The 22,264-nt window shown below is 44.4% G+C and overlaps 1 protein-coding gene and 1 long non-coding RNA gene across 3 annotated transcripts in view; one reads left to right on the top strand and one right to left on the bottom strand.

Annotated features, from left to right (window-relative positions):
- The window catches only part of LOC142775985 (histone-lysine N-methyltransferase EHMT1-like), a 273,651-nt gene extending 272,021 nt beyond the window's left edge, over positions 1–1,630 (bottom strand). Inside the window, exons 1-3 of the mRNA XM_075878664.1 lie at positions 1,453–1,630; positions 1,300–1,356; positions 1,108–1,185 (exon numbers count right to left, since the gene is read on the bottom strand). The gene's annotated coding sequence lies outside the window, so the exon portion shown is untranslated. The remainder of the gene's footprint in view (positions 1–1,107; positions 1,186–1,299; positions 1,357–1,452) is intronic.
- Positions 1,631–1,750: 120 nt separating this feature from the next.
- LOC119187726 (uncharacterized) overlaps positions 1,751–22,264 on the top strand; it is a 70,849-nt gene continuing 50,335 nt past the window's right edge. The window contains exons 1-2 of one of the 2 annotated variants that reach the window (XR_012887212.1): positions 1,751–1,944; positions 6,030–6,230. This is a non-coding gene — a long non-coding RNA (uncharacterized LOC119187726). The remainder of the gene's footprint in view (positions 1,945–6,029; positions 6,231–22,264) is intronic. The other variant, XR_012887211.1, reaches the window with a different exon arrangement.

Below are 22,264 nucleotides of genomic sequence, written 5' to 3'. Positions count from 1 at the left end.
GCTCTAGGGTGAATATTAAAAAAAAAGTGTCTTCGAGTAGCATCTCCCCTTAAAGCCGGTCGCCGGTTAGCCTGGTGACGCCGACCAAGACAACGCCGAGCCACAGAACACCGAATCAGCTGAGCCACAGAACACCAAACAAAGAATATCACAGAACACCTGAAATGTGCAGAAGCACCAAATGTAGTTCCATGGACACGAGCATATAGCGTTCAGTGTCCAGGTGGTACATATTTGAACATGACAGACGATTTTCCGTTAGTACACGCACAAGAGGTATGCGTTGCACACACGTGTGCAGGCTACCTGGGTCCTAACAAAATCTAAGGGAACCCTGGGTTACTGGGCACCCACGCCGTCGGCATCCTTGTGTGATGCACGCCAATTTCACGCTGATCATGCGGCTCCCGTTACAAGTCGAACAAAGAGAACTAGTGGTCTACCTAAAAAAAAAAAACCACCTGTTAAGCACCGACACATAGGTTAAACATTTTATAACGTAAGAACACTATTCACTCGGAGCTGATAAGGTTTTTAGAGAGACGCGGAATTCCCGCGTTCCACGTTATTGATTGATTTGTAGGGTTTAACGTCCCAAAGCCACCATATGATTATGAGAGACGCCGTAGTGGAGGGCTCCGGAAATTTAGACCACCTGGGGTTCTTTAACGTGCACCCAAATCTCAGCACAGCGGCCTACAACATTTCCGCCTCGGTATTCGATCCCGCGACCTGCGGGTCAGCAGCCGAGTACCTTAGCCACTAGACCACCGCGGCGGGGCCGCATTCCACGTTAAATACATAGTTGCTGATCTGTAACATGCCTTCCATTAACAATATTTTAAAGACAAAGTTATGGCAATAGTGGTCATAAACAACTATGTCAAATACTGTCAAGCCCACCAGATTTGCTTAGCGTTTTAAAGCCGGTTCGCCTCTGGACGCCGTCAGAAACGCGCTGTGCACGCTTGACGAACAAGATAACGCCGAACCAGCCGATCCACAAAAACTCTGTAATGCATTGTCAATATGTTCAAGACAAAGATGAGGCAGTAGTGGTCATAAACAACTATGTCAAAGACTGTCAAGCCCACCAGATTTGCTTACCGTTTTAAAGCCGGTTCGTTTCGGGACGCCGTCAGAAACACGCTGTGCCGACCAAGACAACGCAGAGCCACAAAAACTCTGTAATGCATAATCAATATGTTAAAGACAAATATATGGCAATAGTGGTCATAAACAACTATGTCAAAGACTGTCACTATGTCAAAGACTGTCAAGCCCACCAGATTTGCTTACAGTTTTAAAGCCGGTTCGTTTCACGACGCCGTCAGACAACGCCGAGCCACAAAGACTCTGTAATGCATTATCAATATGTTGAAAACAAAGATATGGCAATAGTGGTCATAAACAACTATGTCAAAGACTGTCAAGCCCACCAGATTTGCTTACCGTTTTTTTTATAACGGTCGCCGGTTTGCCTGGGGACGCCGACCAAGACAACAACACTACCCAACCGAATCAACCGAGCCACAGAACACCTACTGACCAAGCCACAGAACGCCGAACCAAGTGGTCTAACGAAGTACTGTCAGTAATGCCACCGAAAACCTGTAATGTGCAGAAGCAACTGTCCCAAACCGCCGCTAGAAGTTAGGCTAAAAGATTTCTTCAGTGTCGTGAACGTGAACGAGCGCCTCCCAAGCTACAGCGGAGAAATCAGATTCTATGCACCGCTATGCGGCGCTGTTTGTTGCTGGCGCGCTTATTCCTCCGTGGTCTTTGCTTGGTCGCGAGCTGTATGCATCCGCGAGAACCGCCTCTGCGCATTGATGGGTGGTGTCGTTCTGTAATACTGTCTATAAGCAATGTGGTAACGACTTGCCCGAGCATGAACATCGTGTGTTTTGCTATTTGCGGATGTATACCGTACGTGTATGTCTGGTAAGTGCGTGTGTTGCGCAAGGATCGATGGGTCGCTTGGGTGAAGTGTATGCTTGTGCCAAAACTTTCATTGAAGCTTCGTCTTGCGTAACTGCGTGAGACAGATACGAAATTTACAAGTTGGAAGCGATGGAATATTAGCAGGCGTCCACACGACGTTATTTCCCAAGTTGCTAAAATATGCTGTCGCCGATGACGATAATCGGTTTCCTAAGCTATGTCTGTTCTTGTGGGTGTATACAAAGAAGAAACAAAGGAAATAAAATTGAAAATATGCTGGGAGCACTTTATATCTCCGCTCAAAACTGCCACCTTAAGCGTCTTCTTAATAATTGAACAGTACCGCAAGGCAGTCGTGCCTTGCGGTGAAGTGCACGCAGTGTTAATTAGAAATGTAGCACTGGCATTGGGCCTCGTGTGTGCACCTAAATTACACGCGCTATCCTCTGTCTCATCAGTGACGATGCGGCAGTCAGTATCGTCATCATCTTCAGCTTGTGTAACAAGCCCAGGACAATTTACCTAGTAAAGTACATTTTGTGGCAGGCAATTTGCAAGGCATTCACATTTTAGTTCATTGCAGGAGTAATTCAAAATTGCTGCATGGCACCTTCAAATAAACGAAACATGCATATGAGAGGCTTCAGTCGTACTTCAAAATTTGTGCCATGCCTCAAATTGAAATTGATTATAAAGAAAATATATACTAAAGCTGGGTGTAGATTATCATTCACAATTCAATTACCATTCATATTTTAGAAACTTAGAAACTATGTAGCTCATGTTTTCCTATCGAGTAAGCACGAAAATAACCGTTGAAGAATGGTTACAATCACACACACAGTTTGCAAGAAATAGATCTTTGAAACCTATGTCGAGCCAGAACTAAGAGCAAGGTGGTACGAGGAAACTGGTTATAACCCGACATGGGGCTGCTTGTTGGCAAAATGTGGTGGTAATTATGTAAGTGCCTGCAGGGATCTGCACCAAGAGGCTAAACCTGCTACATCTTTTTCAAAAATTTCATTATTTGTGTCAAGCATGCGTGCACTCTTCGATGTTTTGTTCTCTCAGGGAGCAAGTATAGGGCATGCGCTTGAAATCCATGCGTTACCCCTGTGAGATGTCATCACAGTAGACATGAAGGTGCAATGTAGTTGAAAAAGTTGCTGGGCACAAACTTTCTTAACAATTTGAACCCGCTTATACTGCAAAAGTTACCACATGACTTCAGTCAAATAGTTTCTAGCTGTTGTGGTTAATGTCAGATAAAAGTATTAATGAGAAAGTTGTGCTTGGACAACAGTCTTGCTTGACTGACTGAATTAAAATACAGTAATTTAGTACCTGCATATAGAACTGACCATTTAGTTAATTTTTTTTCTTTGTGGTCCTGTTTGTGACAGTTTACTTTTCAAAATATTTCATACAGGATGGTTAAGTTTTAAGTCCATACAGTGGGCAAATTTTATCAGCAGTACCGCATGCTGTACAATCACTGTTACTTCTCCTAGAAAGCATGGTGTTCCACTATTCCGGTATGTCTCGGCTGGGCTTCTTGAGCTCGACGAATGTACATGGCAAACAGTTTGCCAAGTGTAACTACTTACTCCCCCATAACTCTAAATTTTGTTAAGTCATAATAAATAATGGGCAGTAAGGACCAGTTACAAAACCCTTTTTTTATGAACCGCTCATTAATCAGGAACCTAACAATTCTGTACATAAACGATGACAGAAAACACTTCTCCACACATTGAATGATTAGGTTGTACTAATAAAAACACTAATATAATCAGACCTCTTTTTTTGGAAAGTAAATAGAATGCATAAAAAGTCTTACTAGTCCGTGCTTCAATATTGTAGCTAAACTATCACTGAAAGCCACACTCATTTACAAATACCATGTGAATTCCCGGAAACTGCTAGTTAGCTTGATATAAATTGGGGATGTCTGCAGACGAGCAAAAAGTCTACGTTTATGTTGAGCAGAAGTCCAAGTGAACGTGCATGCGTATGTTCATGAAGTGTTTCCGTGTGACATGTGGTGCAACAGCTCTAGCTTAAAAGCTTCAGGCGGCTTTTATGCTGCTACAAAGAGATTTTAGTTGCTCCACAAGCTCCGGAAATGCCTTTCATGAGTCACGTCACTGTGCCTGTTGAGTCTTTAAATAAACAAGTTTGAAGGGAAGCTAAAAATGTTTTTGAAGGGGTGAGTAGCAGAGAGCATTACTTTATCAAAGTCTTCAATTTTATTATGTTAGCACTGATGCTTGCAGGTATGTTAATTGATCATGGTCACTTGAGTAACACCTCAGAGGTCAATAATTTTTGGGTTGACAGCAAGTTATGCATGAGACAGGATTATGCAAATTACAGAAATAGAAGTAATGAAATTGTTGAGAATACTTTGTTAACAGTACATTTACAGGCTTCATGTAGAATTTCCTTTCTAGCAGGGTGAATTCACTTTTGCTGATGCTTCTGATGGCATCGTTGCAGCTCATAAGCACTGGTTTTATGCACTGCATGTGACGATCTTGTTTTTTCAAGGTTCATGTACTGATTGAAAATTATAGGATCAAGAAACTTACATGCTGTCTTAAGGCATAATCAGGCTCACCAGAGAGGTAATTGGTGACATTCTAGTGAGTTGTATGTGGGAGGTCTGTGTACATAACATCATAGTAATCTTGCAATGCTGTAGCTTTATTTGTGTAACGATTGAAGCTTCTTTTTCTGTTAAAAATTTCTGCCAAGCAAACAAGTTCCAACAGCAGGATTGGCCCTTGGGAAAAGTAGCTGGTAAGAGTGAGCTTATTCACAAGCCCTTCAAAAGCACCCACTGAAGGAACTAGTGGCAAAAATTCCAGTGCACCAAGAAGGGCAAAGGAGAACGGTGCAGGTTAACATTTCAGGAGGGTATCTTCTGAACATCATCCTTCTCTAGCCACAAGCTTGTATGGCCAATGTTAAGCAGACCCCTACTAACATAAACTAGGTATAAATGTTGCTTATCTATTGCAAGATGACACACCATATACCTTTTGAGAGTCTCCTCACCACAAGCGTTTACATTAGCCTAAAAATATTTTTTTCTACGGTGCCCTTTTTTTGTCCTAAACAGTTGTCTCAAGCAACAATATGCACATTGTGACAGTCTAGCTGGTGCCCACAAAGATGGCTCCAGCCATCACCATGTATACTCCACTCAGAATGTGAGACACTGTAAAATCATAGGCCGTTGTGCGTGCACAGGACCTTGAACATGTAAGCAGTGACCACTTCTCTTGTGTTCTCTGCACTGGCGTATGCTTGTCGTACACCTGTTCAAGATTGTCACAGTGAAATTAGTTCTGGCAATGCTGTCTCAGAGGTAAGACTGTGTACACCCCCAGGAACACCATGGTGGAGCGAACAGAGGTTCATATCAAATGTAGTAATAAACTGGCAACACCATGGTGATATAACCACACTTGCATTAATTTATTGAGGCAGACATCACATGCTAAGCCTAGCTGTGATCTCTTTTCATTATTGTCTACATAGTTTTCCCATTGGTCACAGCACAGGAAGAAAATTTTCTTTGTGGGAGCACCATATCTTAAGCTTGCATGACTCCAGTGAAGCACTGTGCGAACAGATATATTGAAAATGTCAGCAGTTCGTGTCCTACAAATGGTGAACTGGTTGTCACATCCAGCCGGTGATCCTGCAGGAGCTCTAGGATATACTCTAATGTCATTTCGCATCAACAATGCCACATACAATAGTTTAATAATGGTTATTAATGGGTGAGAGGGTACATAGCTTCAGGGAGGTAATTAAGCTAAGGGGGAAAATTCTAGATGCCTAAGCACCATAGGAAAAATCAAAAAGCACAGGGAAAGAGTTCACTCGCAGCTGAACTACAGAAAATATTTACACTGCACCACACATTCGCATCGTCTATAATTTCCCCTAATAATGTTATACCAACCAGCCCAGCAACAAGTACTTCCAAAGTTATAAAGTGCAGAATGACACTCACGTAAAACAAGAAACACAGGACGCCATTTACCTGCCATCTATCTTTATTTGTGCAGGGTGTCTACCAACCTGGAAGAGTGGGGGAATTGCCTTGCTGGAAAACTGGGGGAACTTTGGTAAAACCTGGCCAATTCATGGAAAACTGGCGACAGTCTGTGCCACCATCACAAAAATAAGCATTACCCTTGATCAATACTCAAAAGGTCACTCCTTCAACTGCAACTACACTGAACAGCTAGAAGAGGCCTGAAAAAAAGGTAATGCATAACTGTTTCTTCTTAATGTTCAAACAAAAAAATACACTGACCAAAACAACACAAAGTTTATTGACGCTTAGGCACCCGATATTGTTCTGAATGACAGCCATGAGAAAGGTACATCGTATTTAAGTATGACTAGGTGAGTGATGTAAGCACCAAAAGTATATGGTCAGTGTTCCATAAATCTTATTGAGGATATGTGCAGCTGTGTGCATGTGCAGGGATTCCAGGTGCCGGCATGATGCAAGCTTGTTTTCTTCGACCAGAACACGGTTACTTGACCAGTCCATTTGAAAGCCTGTATATTCCACATGTTCAGCGAGGGCATTCAAGGCCATTCATGATTTGGGGACATCATATTCGTGTCGTTTAACTCTTTCATTGAAATCATAGATTTCGTAGATTAACGGGTTGTCACAATCGTGGCAGACTACAGTGTAAACAAGACTAAGGAAATTTCCGCTCGGCAGCTTGTTCTTCTTATTGACTAAAGCATTCCTTAGCTTTCATGTTGGTACACGTCCTATTTTGATGTATGTTCCTTATACACATCGCATAGCATATCTGACTTTCCAAGCACAGCATTTCTCATATCGGTAAATTTGTGCATATTTGTCGTGGCCACAATTGCTGCTTGGCTTGAAGGCCTTTTAGTTAGGTGCTTATATTAGAACTGCCATCACAAGAGGCTTGCTGGGCTATATCCTGTCTTTTATAATATTGCCGCAACATAGTGCCTGCATTCAAACAACGCGCCCATCACCTCGCGCACAGGGACATACATGCGCGCCGTCTAGTGTTGCGCAGAGACGATGATGGTAGCATGAGAACCCAGCTGGCCCCTGCTGATGTGCGCCACGCGCTTGGGACTCTTCTTGAAGAAGTAGAAGAAGGAGACATCTTTAGTGTTCTGCTGTAACGTGCTACGACCATAGTCTCTTTGAGTTGTGGGCACAGGTTCGCCCTTTAATAAATACGTTTTATTACACCCCGAGTCCTTCAACATCGTTACATTTCTGGTGGACGTGCTGGGTAATGAATCAAAGCCCTACTAACGCAAGACAGCGTAGCCCCGACCACCAGCGAGTTGATCCTGGGGAACTGAGACCTGTGCATCAGAGGACCAGTCGCCGTCTTCGAGGTGATTCACCAGAATTCAGTCCACTCCACTTCACGCCAAGGGGAACTCAGTCAATGGATGCCGCCACCATGACAAGTCATGTAACACCAGCCCAAGTGGTGATAAATCAGCCTCACCAGCCACCAGTATTTCATGGCGACTTGTATGAAGACGTAGAAGATTGGCTGAACCTCTTTGAGAGAGTGGCACGTTTGAACGGTTGGGACGAGAGAGAGAAGCTCCGCCGCGTATACTTTGCTTTGGAGGACTTCGCAAAGACGTGGTAGGAGAACCATGAAACCTCCTTTACGACTTGGGATGAATTTCGGCGACAAGCTCTGGCGACTTATGCCAGCGCGGATCGCAAAGAAAAGGCGCAGGCTGCGCTCGAATCCAGGAACCAACTCACCAACGAAAGTGTCGCAATGTATATCGAGGACATGATCCGCCTGTTCGAGCGCGCAGATTCCCATATGACTGAAGACAAGAAGCTATGCCACCTCATGCGTGGGGTGAAGCAAGAGCTATTCGCTGTTCTCGTCCGCAACCCACCACGAACAGTTGCAGAGTTTCATACGGAAGCGACAGCCATCGAGAAAACGCTAGAACGGCAGGCTCGACAGTACAATCGAGACATAAACTACGCACCTGCCAATGTCTTCTCTGGACGCCAGCGAACTGACATGGACGCCCTGCGAGAACTCATCAGGTCGGAGATCAGGGAAGAGCTCAGCAAGTTGCAAGCACCTCACACTACAGCAACACTGTCTGTCGTCGACGTAGTACGAGATGAACTGAGGCAGATGATACGTGAGCCGGAACGTGCGCCACAGCCGATCCAACGCATCCCAACGTACTCTGAAATACTCAGACAACTCGCGGCGCACACCAATGCAGCAGTTGCGATGGCCTCTACTTGCCCACAGACGGTACGCAACGCACCTCGTCCACTGGAACCGACGGCTACCTACCTGTCACGAGCCCATGGTGTAGCTCGCTACGTAGATCAAAGGCCCCGGAAAAGTGACATCTGGCGTGACCATGAGCGCAGGCCTTTGTGTTTCCATTGTGGGGAAGCAGGTCATCTGTATAGGTTCTGCCCTCACCGACAGGCAGGATTAAGGGGCTTTCCGTTGTACGCACCATGCCCTCGAAACGGTGAACAGCCAACGGAGATCAAAGAGTACTTGTCCGCGCGCCAGAGCCCACTCACTCCACGCAAACGTCAGCCAAGATCGCCGTTGCCCAGGCGTTACCGATCACCCAGCCCACGTGCTTCTTCCGCACGGTCTGGGCACCGTTCTACAAGCCCACACCCGGAAAACTGAAGCAAGCGACCTGTGGAGGTGAGGCCGCTGATAACTACAGTTGCAAAGATCCTCCATTACGGTTTCAAGGTGACGATGCTATGTTTACAGAGGATAAGCGCAGCAGTGCGAAGATTACTTCAGATTTGCGGTTAAAAATAGACGGATACGAGCTAAATGCATTAGTTGACACCGGCGCTGATTATTCGGTAATGAGTCACAAATTGGCAAAGAAACTGAAAAATGTTGTGACAAAATGGAGTGGGGCACAGATACGCACGGCAGGTGGCCACACTATTACACCGCTTGGCAGATGCACCTCAAGGCTCGAAATAAGAGGCTTTACTTACGTTGCTGACTTCATCGTACTGCCGGACTGTTCAAGGGAGCTTATACTAGGAATGGATTTTCTGCAAGCCAATGGATCCATAATTAATCTCCGCAGATTCAGTGTAACGTTTTCGACCGAACAAGCTATGTCGGTGGAGGAATCGGAAAAGCGACGTCTTACTGCTCTGCGCGTTGTTGATGATGACGTCACAGTGCCACTATGCTGTAGTGTAATGGTGCTTGTTGAAAATAAGGCATTTTGTCACCACGAAGGAATAGCAAATGAAAAGGTAGAGCTCTTTTTAAACAAAGGAATTTGCGTAGCGAGGGGTGCTGTTCACTTAAGGAATGGCCGCTCAGTTGACCTCCTTACGAATTTTGGGAATGAATGTCAGCACATCGCGCAAGGTATGGCTATCGCCTATTTCCACAAGTTCTGCATGACGACTGAACTATGCAGTTTAGCGACAACGCCAACCACTCCACAAGAGGCCTGCAACGTCGACGCATCAGTTAACGTCAACCATAGGCTCCCAGAATATGAAAAGAAACGATTGTTTACCCTTATAAAAGAGTTTTTGGACTGCTTTTGAACGTCCTCTAAGGTGCGACGCACGGCTATTGCAAAACACAGGATTATAACAGAAGAAGCCACGAGACCGATTTACCAACACCCATATCGAGTATCGCAAAAGGAAAGAGACGTCATCAAGAAACAAGTGGAGGAGATGCTTTCACATGACGTGATCCAGCCTTCCAGCAGTCCATGGGCGTCTCCCGTAGTGCTTGTTAAAAAGAAAGATAACAGCCTTCGATTCTGTGTCGACTATCGGAAACTGAACAGCGTAACGAAACGGGATGTATACCCTCTGCCGCGTATCGATGATACACTCAATCGACTACGGAGTGCGAAGTACTTCTCCTCCCGTGATCTCAAGAGTGGATATTGGCAAATTGAGGTGGATGAGCGCGACCGTAAAAAGACGGCATTCATAGCCCCAGATGGCCTCTACGAATTTAAAGCGCTTCCATTCGGCCTGTGCACAGCGCCAGCTACGTTTCGGAGAATGATGGACGCTGTCCTCGCGGGACTGAAATGGCAGTCCTGCTTGGTCTACTTGGATGACGTTGTCGTATTTTCTGCTACATTCGACCAACATCTAGAGCGACTCCGCACAGTATTAGAAGCCATTCGTTCAGCAGACTTGACCATCAAGCCAGAAAAATGCCACTTTGCTTTTGAAGAGCTTTGATTCCTCGGACACGTCGTCAGCTCCGACGGCGTTCGGCCAGATCCCGAAAAGACAGTTGCCATCGCGAAGTTCCCGACACCCAAAGACAAGAAGTCAGTACGTCGCTTCCTGGGCTTATGCGCATACTATCGGCGATTTGTGAAAAATTTTTCAAGCATTGCTGAACCACTTACTAATCTAATAAAAGATGAGGTGCCCTTTATGTGGGAAAGTGAACAACAGGAAGCATTTGATGAGTTAAGAACACGCCTGCACGCCTCTCCAATCCTCGCCCACTTCGATGAGACTGCAGAAACTGAAGTTCACACTGATGCGAGTAACGTCGGCCTCGGAGCCATTCTAGTCCAGCGGCAAAACGGCCAAGAAAAAGTGCTAGCGTATGCCAGCCGCAAGCTTTCGAAAGCTAAGACAAATTACTCTGCAATTGAAAAAGAGTGTCTCGCGGTCATCTGGGCCATAAGTAAATTTCGGCCGCACCTCTACGGTAGACCATTCTGAGCAGTCAGTGACCACCATTACCTGTGTTGGCTGGCGAATCTCAAGGATCCCTATGGCCGACTAGCAAGATGGAGCCTTAGGCTACAAAAGTACGATGTTACTGTGGTATACAAATCTGGGAAAAAGCACAGCGATGCCGACTGCCTGTCACGCGCACCAGTGGAGACGAGTGAGCTGGAGGAAGAAGACTTCCCGTTTCTAGGCGTCGTCCAGGCATCAGAAATCGCTCAACAACAACAACAAAATGACCCCAATTTGCTGCCGCTTATACAGCGTCTCCAAGGACTCAACGTTAAAGTCCCACGCACTTTATCCAGAGAGCTCCCTTCGTTCTGTCTTCGAGAAGGGGTCCTTTACAAGAGGAACTTCAAGCCTCATGGTGACAAGTTTTTACTGGTTGTACCTGCACCTTTACAAAACGAGATTCTGCATGCATGTCATGATGAGCTAACATCTGGACACATGGGTGTCAGCCGTACATTCGCCAGAATTCACCTAAAATACTACTGGCCAAAACTGTTATCATAAGTTCAGCGCTATGTGAAAACTTGCCGTGAGTGTCAAAGACGCAAAACTCCATCCGTGAAACCTACAGGCCTCCTCCAGCCAATAGAACCACCGCATGCCCCATTCCAACAAGTCGGTATGGATCTCCTAGGCCCGTTTCCGACATCGACTGCACGCAAGAAGTGGATAGTCGTAGCCACGAGCTATCTCACTCGTTACGCTGAGACTTACTCGCTGTGCACTGCAACAGCTCTTGAAGTTGCCAAGTTCTTCATCAACAACATAGTCCTCAGACATGGTGCACCCAGCGTCGTAATTACAGATCGTGGCCCCAGCTTTTACTGCAGACCTAATGAAATGTCTGATGCGAATGACCCATGCAGACCAGAGAAGAACTACAGCATACCATCCTCAAACAAATGGCCTAACGAAGCGCCTGAACAGAACTCTGACTGATATGCTTTCAATGTATGTCGACGTCGAACATAAACTGTGGGATGAAATATTGCCCTATATCACGTTCGCATATAATACAGCCGTTCAAGAAACAACGCGAGTGACACCATTTGAACTTGTATTCGGCCGAATAGTCACCACTCCACTGGATGCCATGTTACCACTGAATGATGAAAGCAGCAATCCACCTGGCCTAGACGACTTCCTGCAAAGAGCCGAGGAAGCACGACAGATGGCGAGATACAGAATACGCCGCCAACAGCGTATCGACTCCTATCGGTACAATCAGCGTCGTACCGAAGCGCATTTTCAACCAGGTGACAAAGTATGGACATGGACCCCAGTGCGTTGCCGTGGACTTTCTAAAAAACTTTTTAGCCGCTACTTCGGGCCTTACGAAGTACTCCATCGTGTATGCGATGTAACTTACCAAGTCAGATCCGCTATACACGGGAGCTCAAAACGCCGCAACCCTACAGAGGTTGTGCACGTATTCTGGATGAAGCCTTACTATGAAAGATCACCGTAAGACCAGTGACGCCTACCACGAATCTATTCATTGCCTGACGCATCGGGACGATGCGTATGAGGAGGGGGACTATGCCGTGACATAGTGCCTGCATTCAAACAACGCGCCCATCACCGCGCGCACAGGGACATACATGCGCGCCGTCTAGTGTTGCGCAGAGACGATGATGATAGCACGAGAACCCAGCTGGCCCCTGCTGATGTGCGCCACGCGCTTGGGACTCTTCTTGAAGAAGTAGAAGAAGGAGACATCTTTGGTGTTCTGCTGTAACGTGCTACGACCATAGTCCCTTTGAGTTGTGGGCACAGGTTTGCCCTTTAATAAATATGTTTTATTACACCCGAGTCCTTCAACATCGTTACAATATTACTGCTATTATTATGATTGGCGATGCAACTGCAAACGTCCTCCGCTATGCACTTATTGCAGATATTTCAAGAGTAGCACACTCTCTTCTCATTTCATTTTCATTTTTTTGAGATGGTGTTATTAAATCCATGAGTATTTTTTAGCATTACGTTCATAGAAGAGTACGTAAACGAAAGTAGCACGAAGGTAACCAAAACATGCAACTTAGCTACACAAAAATGTCTACTGGCTTTTTCAGCTTTCCTTTGTTGTACATAGCATGGTCACTCCTCACAACGGTGTTCATGTTGTCTGAGACGCATCTGGAAGCTAAGTTGCGTGTTTTTATTGCTGACAAGGAAGGCTTCTTTTTAACTCTGGATGGCTCTATGTAAAATGATAAGGTAGCCACTGGTTTGGAAAAAAGCTGAATAAATCATTTTCTGAGCAACTGCAGCCAATGAATTTGTGTGAATAGACACGCATCTTCAGTTTCACATGTAAAGTCTGGTGTTCCCCAGGGATCAATCCTGGGACCAGTTTTGTTTCTCATTTACATCAACAACATTGGACATGGTTTATCATCTACTATCAGATTATTTACATACAACTACATCATTTATAGAAAAATTTATAGCACCCAAGCTAACGAGTCATTATAGTTGGACCTTAATAAACTCACATTTTGGTGTCACCAGTGGCAAATGCAAATTAACACTTCCAAAACAAAGGCCATGACATTTACAAAAGCACATAAAACAGAAATGAGTCAATATAAAATTCAAGCTGTCCCCATTGAAGAAGTATCCCTGTTTAAATATATCTTCGTCTTTATCTCTTACTATTTATCTGTCCTGTCTTCTACTCTCTTCCGTTTACTTCCAAACTTCCTGGCGGCTAGGGTTAACCTTGTGTAATTACTCAACCTTGAGTAGTTATATTTGGTTATAGTGGCAATGTACGGCTGGCGTCTGCAGCCTTATGCTATTAAGTGCTTCAGCGTCCCCTGGTTGGACTCCATGGTGGGTGGTCGCCATTGCTGCCGAAAAATAAGTACACAACTATGGGAACACCTGCATTTCCCCGTCTCCTAGATCGTCTTCCGCCTAAGAGAGGACGCACCGATGAAATATCAATTTTCAGCCAACCAAGACAATGCTTTCCGAAATTCCATGTAGTGCACAGCGAAAACACAACAAAACAAGCCAGAGCCATATCTCCATTTCTTGTTGCTAAATCTCTGACTGAGCTCTTTGGCCAAGGATACAAGGTTACAAAGATGGCTAGTGGAGACCTTCTCCTTGAGCTGCCTGAAAAACACCACTATGAAAAACTTGGCACTCTCGTAGCATTTGGTAATATCCCAGTATCTGTTTCACCTCATAGATCAATGAACACCTCACGCAGAGTTGTTTCAGAAGCAGACCTTCTTGAAATGTCTGAACAGGAACTGCTTGAAGGGTGGAAAGAGCAAAATGTCACAGATGTGAAACGAATCGTCATGAGACGCGACAACAAAGAAATACCTACCAAACATTTAATACTCACTTTCGCATCTAGCACACTGCCTTCATCTATAGACACAGGCTACATCAAACTCTCTGTCCGTCCCTACATTCCCAATCCAAGACGGTGTTATAAATGTCAACGATTTGGTCATGGCTCGCAGAACTGCCGGGGTCAGAAAACTTGTGCAAGATGTGGTAGCCGCGGCCACCCATCTGATAACTGTGTTACTGCGCCTCACTGCGTGAATTGTGACAGGGAACACGCCGCGTATTCGCGTTCGTGTCCTAACTGGAAGAAAGAAAAAGAAGTAATCACTCTTAAAGTCAAAGAAAACATCACATTCAAAGAAGCAAGAAGAAGAGTGTCGCCATTTTACGGCGCAACATATGCTGATGCGGCGCGTCAGGGGGCAACGCCGCACCAGCCCTCGCCACCCCTTCGGCCCGCGCATACCGAGGCGGCGGTTGTGGCACCTGCCCCCAAGGCGGCTGTAGCCCAGGCTTCACCGCCTACTCCAAAACAGAGACCGGAGACTGCAGAGTCTTCGGGTCTCAAGGCCTCCCCTCACCAGGCGAGGCCCGAAATTCGAACTAAAAGCCCGCACGTGCGGGCATCCAGTGCCTCCGAGGAGGCAATGGATACGTCGGCACCCTTGGTGCCGAAAGAGCGGCGTGGCTCCTTGGAGCGCGCCAAGAAAACAAAAAAGCAAATAACAGGGCCTGGTGACGGCCCTGTTAAGTGAACTCAAACTCCCTGCCTAAACAGCCACTCGCTTTTCGTACACACAGCACTATTTCGCATTCATCATGAACACTCAAATTATACAATGGAACGTCAGGGGCCTTCTCAGAAACCTTGACAACATCCAAGAACTCTTACATGAACACTCGCCAAAAGTGCTGTGTGTACAAGAAACACACCTTAATTTAAAACACACAAATTTTTTTCGTAAATACGTTATTTTCCGAAAAGACCGTGTTGATGCTATGACATCATCTGGAGGTGTTGCCATCATAGTGAATCAAGGAATAGCATGCACACACTTACAACTCCAAACATCCCTTGAGGCAGTGGCTGTTCGAGCGGTTCTTTTTGATAAACTGATCACAATCTGCACTATTTACATTCCTCCTAGCTATCAGCTGCAAAAACGCGATTTACACTCTCTAATTGATGAACTTCCGGAGCCTTATGTTCTCCTTGGAGACTTTAATGCGCATAGCAGGTTATGGGGTGACTCTCAGTATGACGCGCGAGGTCGACTGATCGAACAGTTCCTTATCTCGTCGAGCGCGTGTCTCCTAAATCGAAAAGAACCAACCTATTATAACCTCGCTAATAACACCTACTCCTCCATAGACCTGAGCATAGTATCTCCATCTCTTGTGCCTCTACTCCAGTGGAAAGTCGTCAGTAATCTGTACGGAAGTGACCACTTCCCCGTAGTTTTGAGCACAACGACAGTAACTGAGTGTCCACCACGTGTTCCCAAGTGGCTCATAAACAGAGCCGACTGGGAACAGTTTTATACTATCGCTTGTCTAGGTTGGAATGACATCTGTACTTTGAACATTGATGTTGCTGTGAACTACTTCACAGCGTTTTTGATTGATGCTGCAACAAAATGCATCCCACAAACAAATGGACACCCTGGAAAACGATGTGTGACATGGTGGAACTCTGAATGCCGAAACGCGCGCAAACAGCAAAACAGAGCTTGGAGGCTGCTTCGGAACTCATTGACAGCCGAAAATCTTGAAACCTTCAAGAAAATAAAGTCTCAAGGCAGGAGAACGCGTCGGCAGGCCAGAATAGAAAGCTGGCAGAAGTTTTTATCAGGGGTTAATTCATACACACAGGAGGCTAAAGTCTGGAACATGGTCGGTAGGATAGCAGGAAAACAAGTACACACACTTCCACTCGTAAACACTCAGGGTGATACCTTGGAAGATCAGGCAAACTTCCTCGGTGCACACTTCGAACAGGTATCCAGCTCGTCCCACTATACTGACACTTTCCAAAAATACAGAACAAGAATAGAAAAGCAGAAACTCGAACACAAATCCACTAGATACGAGGCATATAACCAAGCTTTCAGTCTAGCTGAGCTCCGAACATCTCTAAACTGCTGCAGTACTTCTGCCCCAGGTTCTGACCGTGTGATGTATGAAATGTTAAAAAACCTACCAAACGAAACCCAAAAAACCTTACTTCGTTTGTACAATGCTATTTGGTCTTCTGGCACTATTCCTACCTCCTGGAAAGAGGCTATTGTTATTCCCATTTTGAAAGAGGGCAAGGACCCTTCTTTACCCTCGAGTTATAGGCCTATAGCACTTACATGCTGCTTGTGCAAATTCTTCGAAAAAATTATAAACTGCCGACTTGTACATTTTCTTGAAACAAATAATTTGCTCGACCCATTTCAGTGCGGGTTTCGAGAAAGTAGATCCACCACAGACCACCTTGTTCGTACCGAGGCACAGATCAGAGACGCCTTCGTTCATAAACAATATTTTCTCTCTGTGTTCCTCGATATCGAAAAGGCTTATGATACAACATGGCGTTTCGGAATTCTAAGAGACCTGTCCCACCTTGGTGTGCGCGGAAGAATGTTTCATATAATCGAGAGTTACCTGTCAAACCGGACATTCCGTGTCCATCTGGGCAGTGTGCTCTCCCAAACATTTGTCCAGGAAACAGGCGTGCCACAAGGTGGTGTGCTTAGTTGCACACTTTTTATTATTAAAATGAATTCTTTGCACTTGTCCATTCCCCGCAATATGTTTTATTGTACATATGTCGACGACGTTCAGCTTGGCTTCAAGTCATGCAACTTGGCCATGTGTGAGCGGCAGGTTCAGCTGGGTTTAAATAAGGTCTTCAAATGGGCAGATGAAAACGGATTTCGACTTAACCCACAAAAAAGCACATGTGTCTTGTTCTCTCGAAAGAGAGGCATGCACTCGGAACCTGACATTCGACTGAACGGGCAACGTCTGTCCGTCAAAGCCGAGCATAAATTCTTAGGCTTAATCTTGGACAACAAGTTGACCTTCGTACCCCACATAAAGTATTTAAAAACAAAATGTTTAAAAGCCATGAATGTTATAAAAGTGTTATCACGTACTACGTGGGGTAGTGACAAGAAATGCCTCATGAACCTGTATAGAAGCCTTATTCGCACCCGCCTAGATTATGGGGCCATTGTTTATCAGTCTGCGACTCAATGTGCTTTGAAGATGCTGGATCCCCTGCACCATTCGGGCATCCGCCTTTGTACGGGTCCTTTTTGCACCAGCCCCGTAGAAAGCCTTTACGTTGAGTCAAATGAGTGGTCGCTTCATCTGCAAAGAACCTACATGTCCTTTGTATATTTCCTTAAGGTGAAAGCAGACAAGAGGCACCCCTTATACTCTACTATTGATGACTTGTCGAGCTCCATTCTTTTTCAAAACAGGCCTTCAATGAGGCAGCCCTTCTCAGTTCGCCTGAAGGGTCTAGCTGAGGACACTGGTGTGTCACTCGAACACAGTTTAATGGCTCCTGTAGCATACCCGCCACCGTGGCAGTGGCAGACTATAGATTGCGATGTGTCTTTCCTAGAAGTTACTAAACATGCGCCTATTGCCCATATTCGAACATACTTCTTGGAACTTCAACACAAATACACATGTCCTGAGTTTTTTACAGATGCCTCTAAGTCTAACTCCTCTGTGTCCTACGCTGCTGTTGGCCCTTCCTTTTCGGATGCTGGCCCTCTACATCCAGGCACAAGTATCTTCACAGCGGAAGCTTACGCGATACTTGTGGCAGCTAAACACATCAAACAATCACAAATACAAAAAGCACTAATTTTTACATACTCCCTCAGTGTGGTAACGGCTCTGCACAGTCTTAAAAAACAAAAAAACCCTGTCCTCGTTTCACTTTACTTCATTTTATGCACACTCTACACACTCAACCGACATGTTGTTGTGTGCTGGGTGCCAGGGCACCGTGAGATTCAAGGCAACATGATGGCGGATCAGCTTGCTGCATCCACCCACGAAAGCACCGCCATTACACCCACATCAATCGCGGCCCGTGATCTTAAGCCGTCTCTCAAACGAAAACTCAGGGACTACTGGCAGAGCAAGTGGGATACACACACACAAAACAAACTACACGTTATCAAGCCACACCTTGGCCATTGGCCACCAGTATCAAAATCACGTCACACAGAGGTAACATTAACGAGGCTCAGGATAGGACACACATACACGACACACTCATATCTTTTCTCCGGTGGCGATCCACCATTGTGTGACAGATGTGGTGAAGCACTAACAGTTCTTCACATTTTAATTCAGTGCAAACAATTGGACACTCTAAGAAAACAACACTTTCCTTCACCCTACCGACAACATATACCTCTACACCCTGCAAGGTTCGTCGGTAGGGAACCGCTTTTTAGTCACAAATCATTGTTAGCGTTTTTAAAAGAAATTCATAGCTTTCATGTCATATACCCGGGCATACCGTAGCACGACCTCTCCAGAGAGGTTTTCGCTGCGGTGGCTACACAATAAAGCACTTGCCTCACGGCCCTTGGACGCAAGGGTATGAACGAGTGAGGCACTTGTGCTAATGCCATACATGTCCACCATCGTTTTTATTACCATTAACTTTTGCCATCTATTCGCACCACACACACCTTTCACGGCATGGTCATGATTTTATTAATTGTATGTTTTTACCCGCTTTACTGCGAGGAATTTTATGGCCCTTATACAGCCGCTAATCACAATCATTGTCCACATTCCTGTCTCATGAACTGGCGCTCTTTGGCCATCAAATGGCCCTTGCGCCAAAAAACACCATATATCATCATCATCCTATTTAAATATCTTGGAATTAATTTATCTTCTGACCTATCTTAGAATAAGCGCATCGATATCATAACTAGTAAGATGTCAAAAGCACTTGGCATTATTAAAGGAAACTTTTACTTGGTGAACTACAACCCTAAAATGCTAGCATACACTACACTTGTCCGTTCAAAGATAGAATATGCATCCATCATCTAGAACCGACATCAATCATATCTCATCGATTAACTCGAATCAATACAAAATGAAGCAGCAGGATTTATCCCCAAGTAATATTCTCGCAACTGCAGCACTGCAGATATTACACACTCACTTTCATTACCCCTTCTTGAAAAACGCAGACTGTCGTCACTGTTGTTGCATGTTCATACATTTTATCATAGTAAATCTGCCTTCGTGAAGCTCGCAGAAACACACCTCATATTATTTTGAAACATATTGATCACTAATTCAAAATACAGCCTTTTTTGGCACGCACAATTATGTATCAACACTCACCATTACTTCGAGCCATACATCACTGGAACACACTGCCGGGCGACATTGCTTGATTTATTGATCATGCCGCTATCATTAACTTTTGCCATCTATTCGCACCACACACACCTTTCACGGCATGGTCATGATTTTATTAATTGTATGTTTTTACCCGCTTTACTGCGAGGAATTTTATGGCCCTTATACAGCCGCTAATCACAATCATTGTCCACATTCCTGTCTCATGAACTGGTGCTCTGTGGCCATCAAATGGCCCTTGCGCCAAAAAACACCATATATCATCATCATCCTGTTTAAATATCTTGGAATTAATTTATCTTCTGACCTATCTTAGAATAAGCGCATCGATATCATAACTAGTAAGATGTCAAAAGCACTTGGCATTATTAAAGGAAACTTTTACTTGGTGAACTACAACCCTAAAATGCTAGCATACACTACACTTGTCCGTTCAAAGATAGAATATGCATCCATCATCTAGAACCGACATCAATCATATCTCATCGATTAACTCGAATCAATACAAAATGAAGCAGCAGGATTTATCACCAAGTAATATTCTCGCAAAGTTTCTGCGTTGATACTTGTACGATTGTCGATAAAAAGCAAATATTGAGCATATTTGAGGCACAATATCAACACGTCGACATTCTGCACTGTGTTTCTTTATACTAGAAAAGGCATAAATAAGTAATTCTAAGCAGTGCAGCTGACAATGTGACGCTTCGCACGAAAAGGCGAGTTTCCTACTCTTTGCTAAGACGATACTGTGCTCCTACCTATCTTGAAATCTACAAAATATGGCCTCCAAGATTGGAGGCATGCTGCGTGCTCACTATAACAAAGGCCATCCTTTCGTTTTCTGAAATTACCGCCTGATGGCGCTCATGTCTTACGCAACACCTCCAGGATCCCGTTCACCAGTTTTTTCGTGCAAAACATCAAATAAATATTTCATTCTATTCACTCTTTTTATGCGAAAGACGATAGTCTTTCGAGGACATTTTTAGTCAAAAATGCAGATATGGGGCCAATTTTTTTCATGGCAATTTACTGTATATATATTTTTTCGCACTATGGCTGTGTCTCTTTTATTGAGTTTTCTGTCCTGCCACAATTTTTTTTCCCTTTTGCATCTTTGTCTATGGAACTGTATTTTACTTTGTTTACCATTTTAATTTTATAATGGCAATGTTCTGATTTGCAAATTTATCGTACAACTAAAACACCCTATGCTATGCCCGAATGGGCCTTTAGTGTATATATGAATAAAAAAAGTGTTGATGCAAAAAGCGGGCGGCTGAGTGAATAAGTTCATGCCCTGTTACTAACGCTTAATCGGGAATGCGTAGCGGCAAGTGTGAAAAAAGCGAAAAGCCAAGAACTATCAGTTTTTATTTCAGTAAAATTCATGTTGCCACTAAGAGCTGTTGTTTCAGAGTATCTTCAAAGACATTTGGAGCTTTTGAAGACTTGTGATCGGCTAAGAATTTCCTACTCAGAATCTGTCATCTTATTACTAAGTGAACAACCTTCCTTGTGCCGCGACGCATTTGGTATAGACGTGAAAGATTTATATTAATGTTTGCCCCAATGTGAAGAATTGAAATGTATAAAGCAGTGCATAAGAGAAGATAACAATGAGTTCTTGTTTCAGTGCCAGTGTGGCTTCTCTATTGCGTAGTTTTTAGAGCTCATGCAGGCTACCTAAATTTTATCGTTGTGCCTTGTAAGGGAAATAATTTTGTCCAAAAATCTGGCATCTGCATTGAATCATGAATATCCCTGTAATTAGTTATATTTTTCTTGGGTATGTAGACGGGCATGTGCAAAAGCATATGAATTGGTTATCATCGCACGCTGTTTGATATGTCCATGACTTCTTAGTTCTACTGGACATTAACGTTTGCTCTGTACTGGTTGCTAATATAAAGAAAGATTTTAAGGAAAACGGGATGTCAGCATTTCGCGTTGTAGTTGCCAAAAATTGATGAGCTTCAATTTCTCGATTTAAGACAGGCTTTCATCAAAGATCACATTTGTAGCAATACCAACCTAGATTCGTAAAGCCAATTCTGAATTTTAATTCTGGCCACTCAAAACCATACAGGGAGCCATTGCTTCAACTGTGCTGGGTGTCGCTCTTCAGAAGTTACGCGAGCACCTTATGGCGCATGCATTTGATACACAAGTTGCTCGCCTTGCACATTCTAGCTTTCCGAGTGACGTGATTTGCTCCTTGTCGGAAAAACTTATTTCAAAGCTAGAAGTTTCATCATTGTGATTCTAGTGCCCCAGAAATCAGCAAGTAAAAGAGACAGGCAGTTATCCCATACATACACAGGATAGTACATGGTTTGAAAAATGTTGGTGCTCGTTATGGCATAAACATGTCATTCTCAGCACGTAATAAAGTGCATAATGTGTGTACTTTGGTGGATAGAGCGTTGTGTCAGCAGCCAGGGAAAGGGAACAAATGTGTCTCCGGTCATGTCCACATATATGCTCCTTGCACTACTGGCGTGGTTTATGGGATTCCACTGTCTTGCAGCTGCGAATATGTATGTGAAATGGGGCGTTACATAAACGTGCGCTTAAGAGAGCATGAGCTAATGCTATGAGATGCTGCAATCACGTCTCATTTGGCAGCTCATTGTGAGCCATGTGGATGTGTGCTGAGGGTTGGTCAGAGATGCCCGAAAAAGTATTCTGGAATACAGATATCGAAATGCGTGGTTTGGAAGCATAAAATACAGATACTGAGATAAATTTGTAATTGATGTGACAGGATATTTCAGAGATCCT

Source organism: Rhipicephalus microplus, chromosome X (assembly GCF_043290135.1).
Source record: "Rhipicephalus microplus isolate Deutch F79 chromosome X, USDA_Rmic, whole genome shotgun sequence".
Classification (NCBI taxonomy): domain Eukaryota; kingdom Metazoa; phylum Arthropoda; class Arachnida; order Ixodida; family Ixodidae; genus Rhipicephalus; species Rhipicephalus microplus.
The sequence above is the reverse complement of the archived record's forward strand: the minus strand, read 5'-3'. Positions and strand labels throughout refer to the sequence as shown.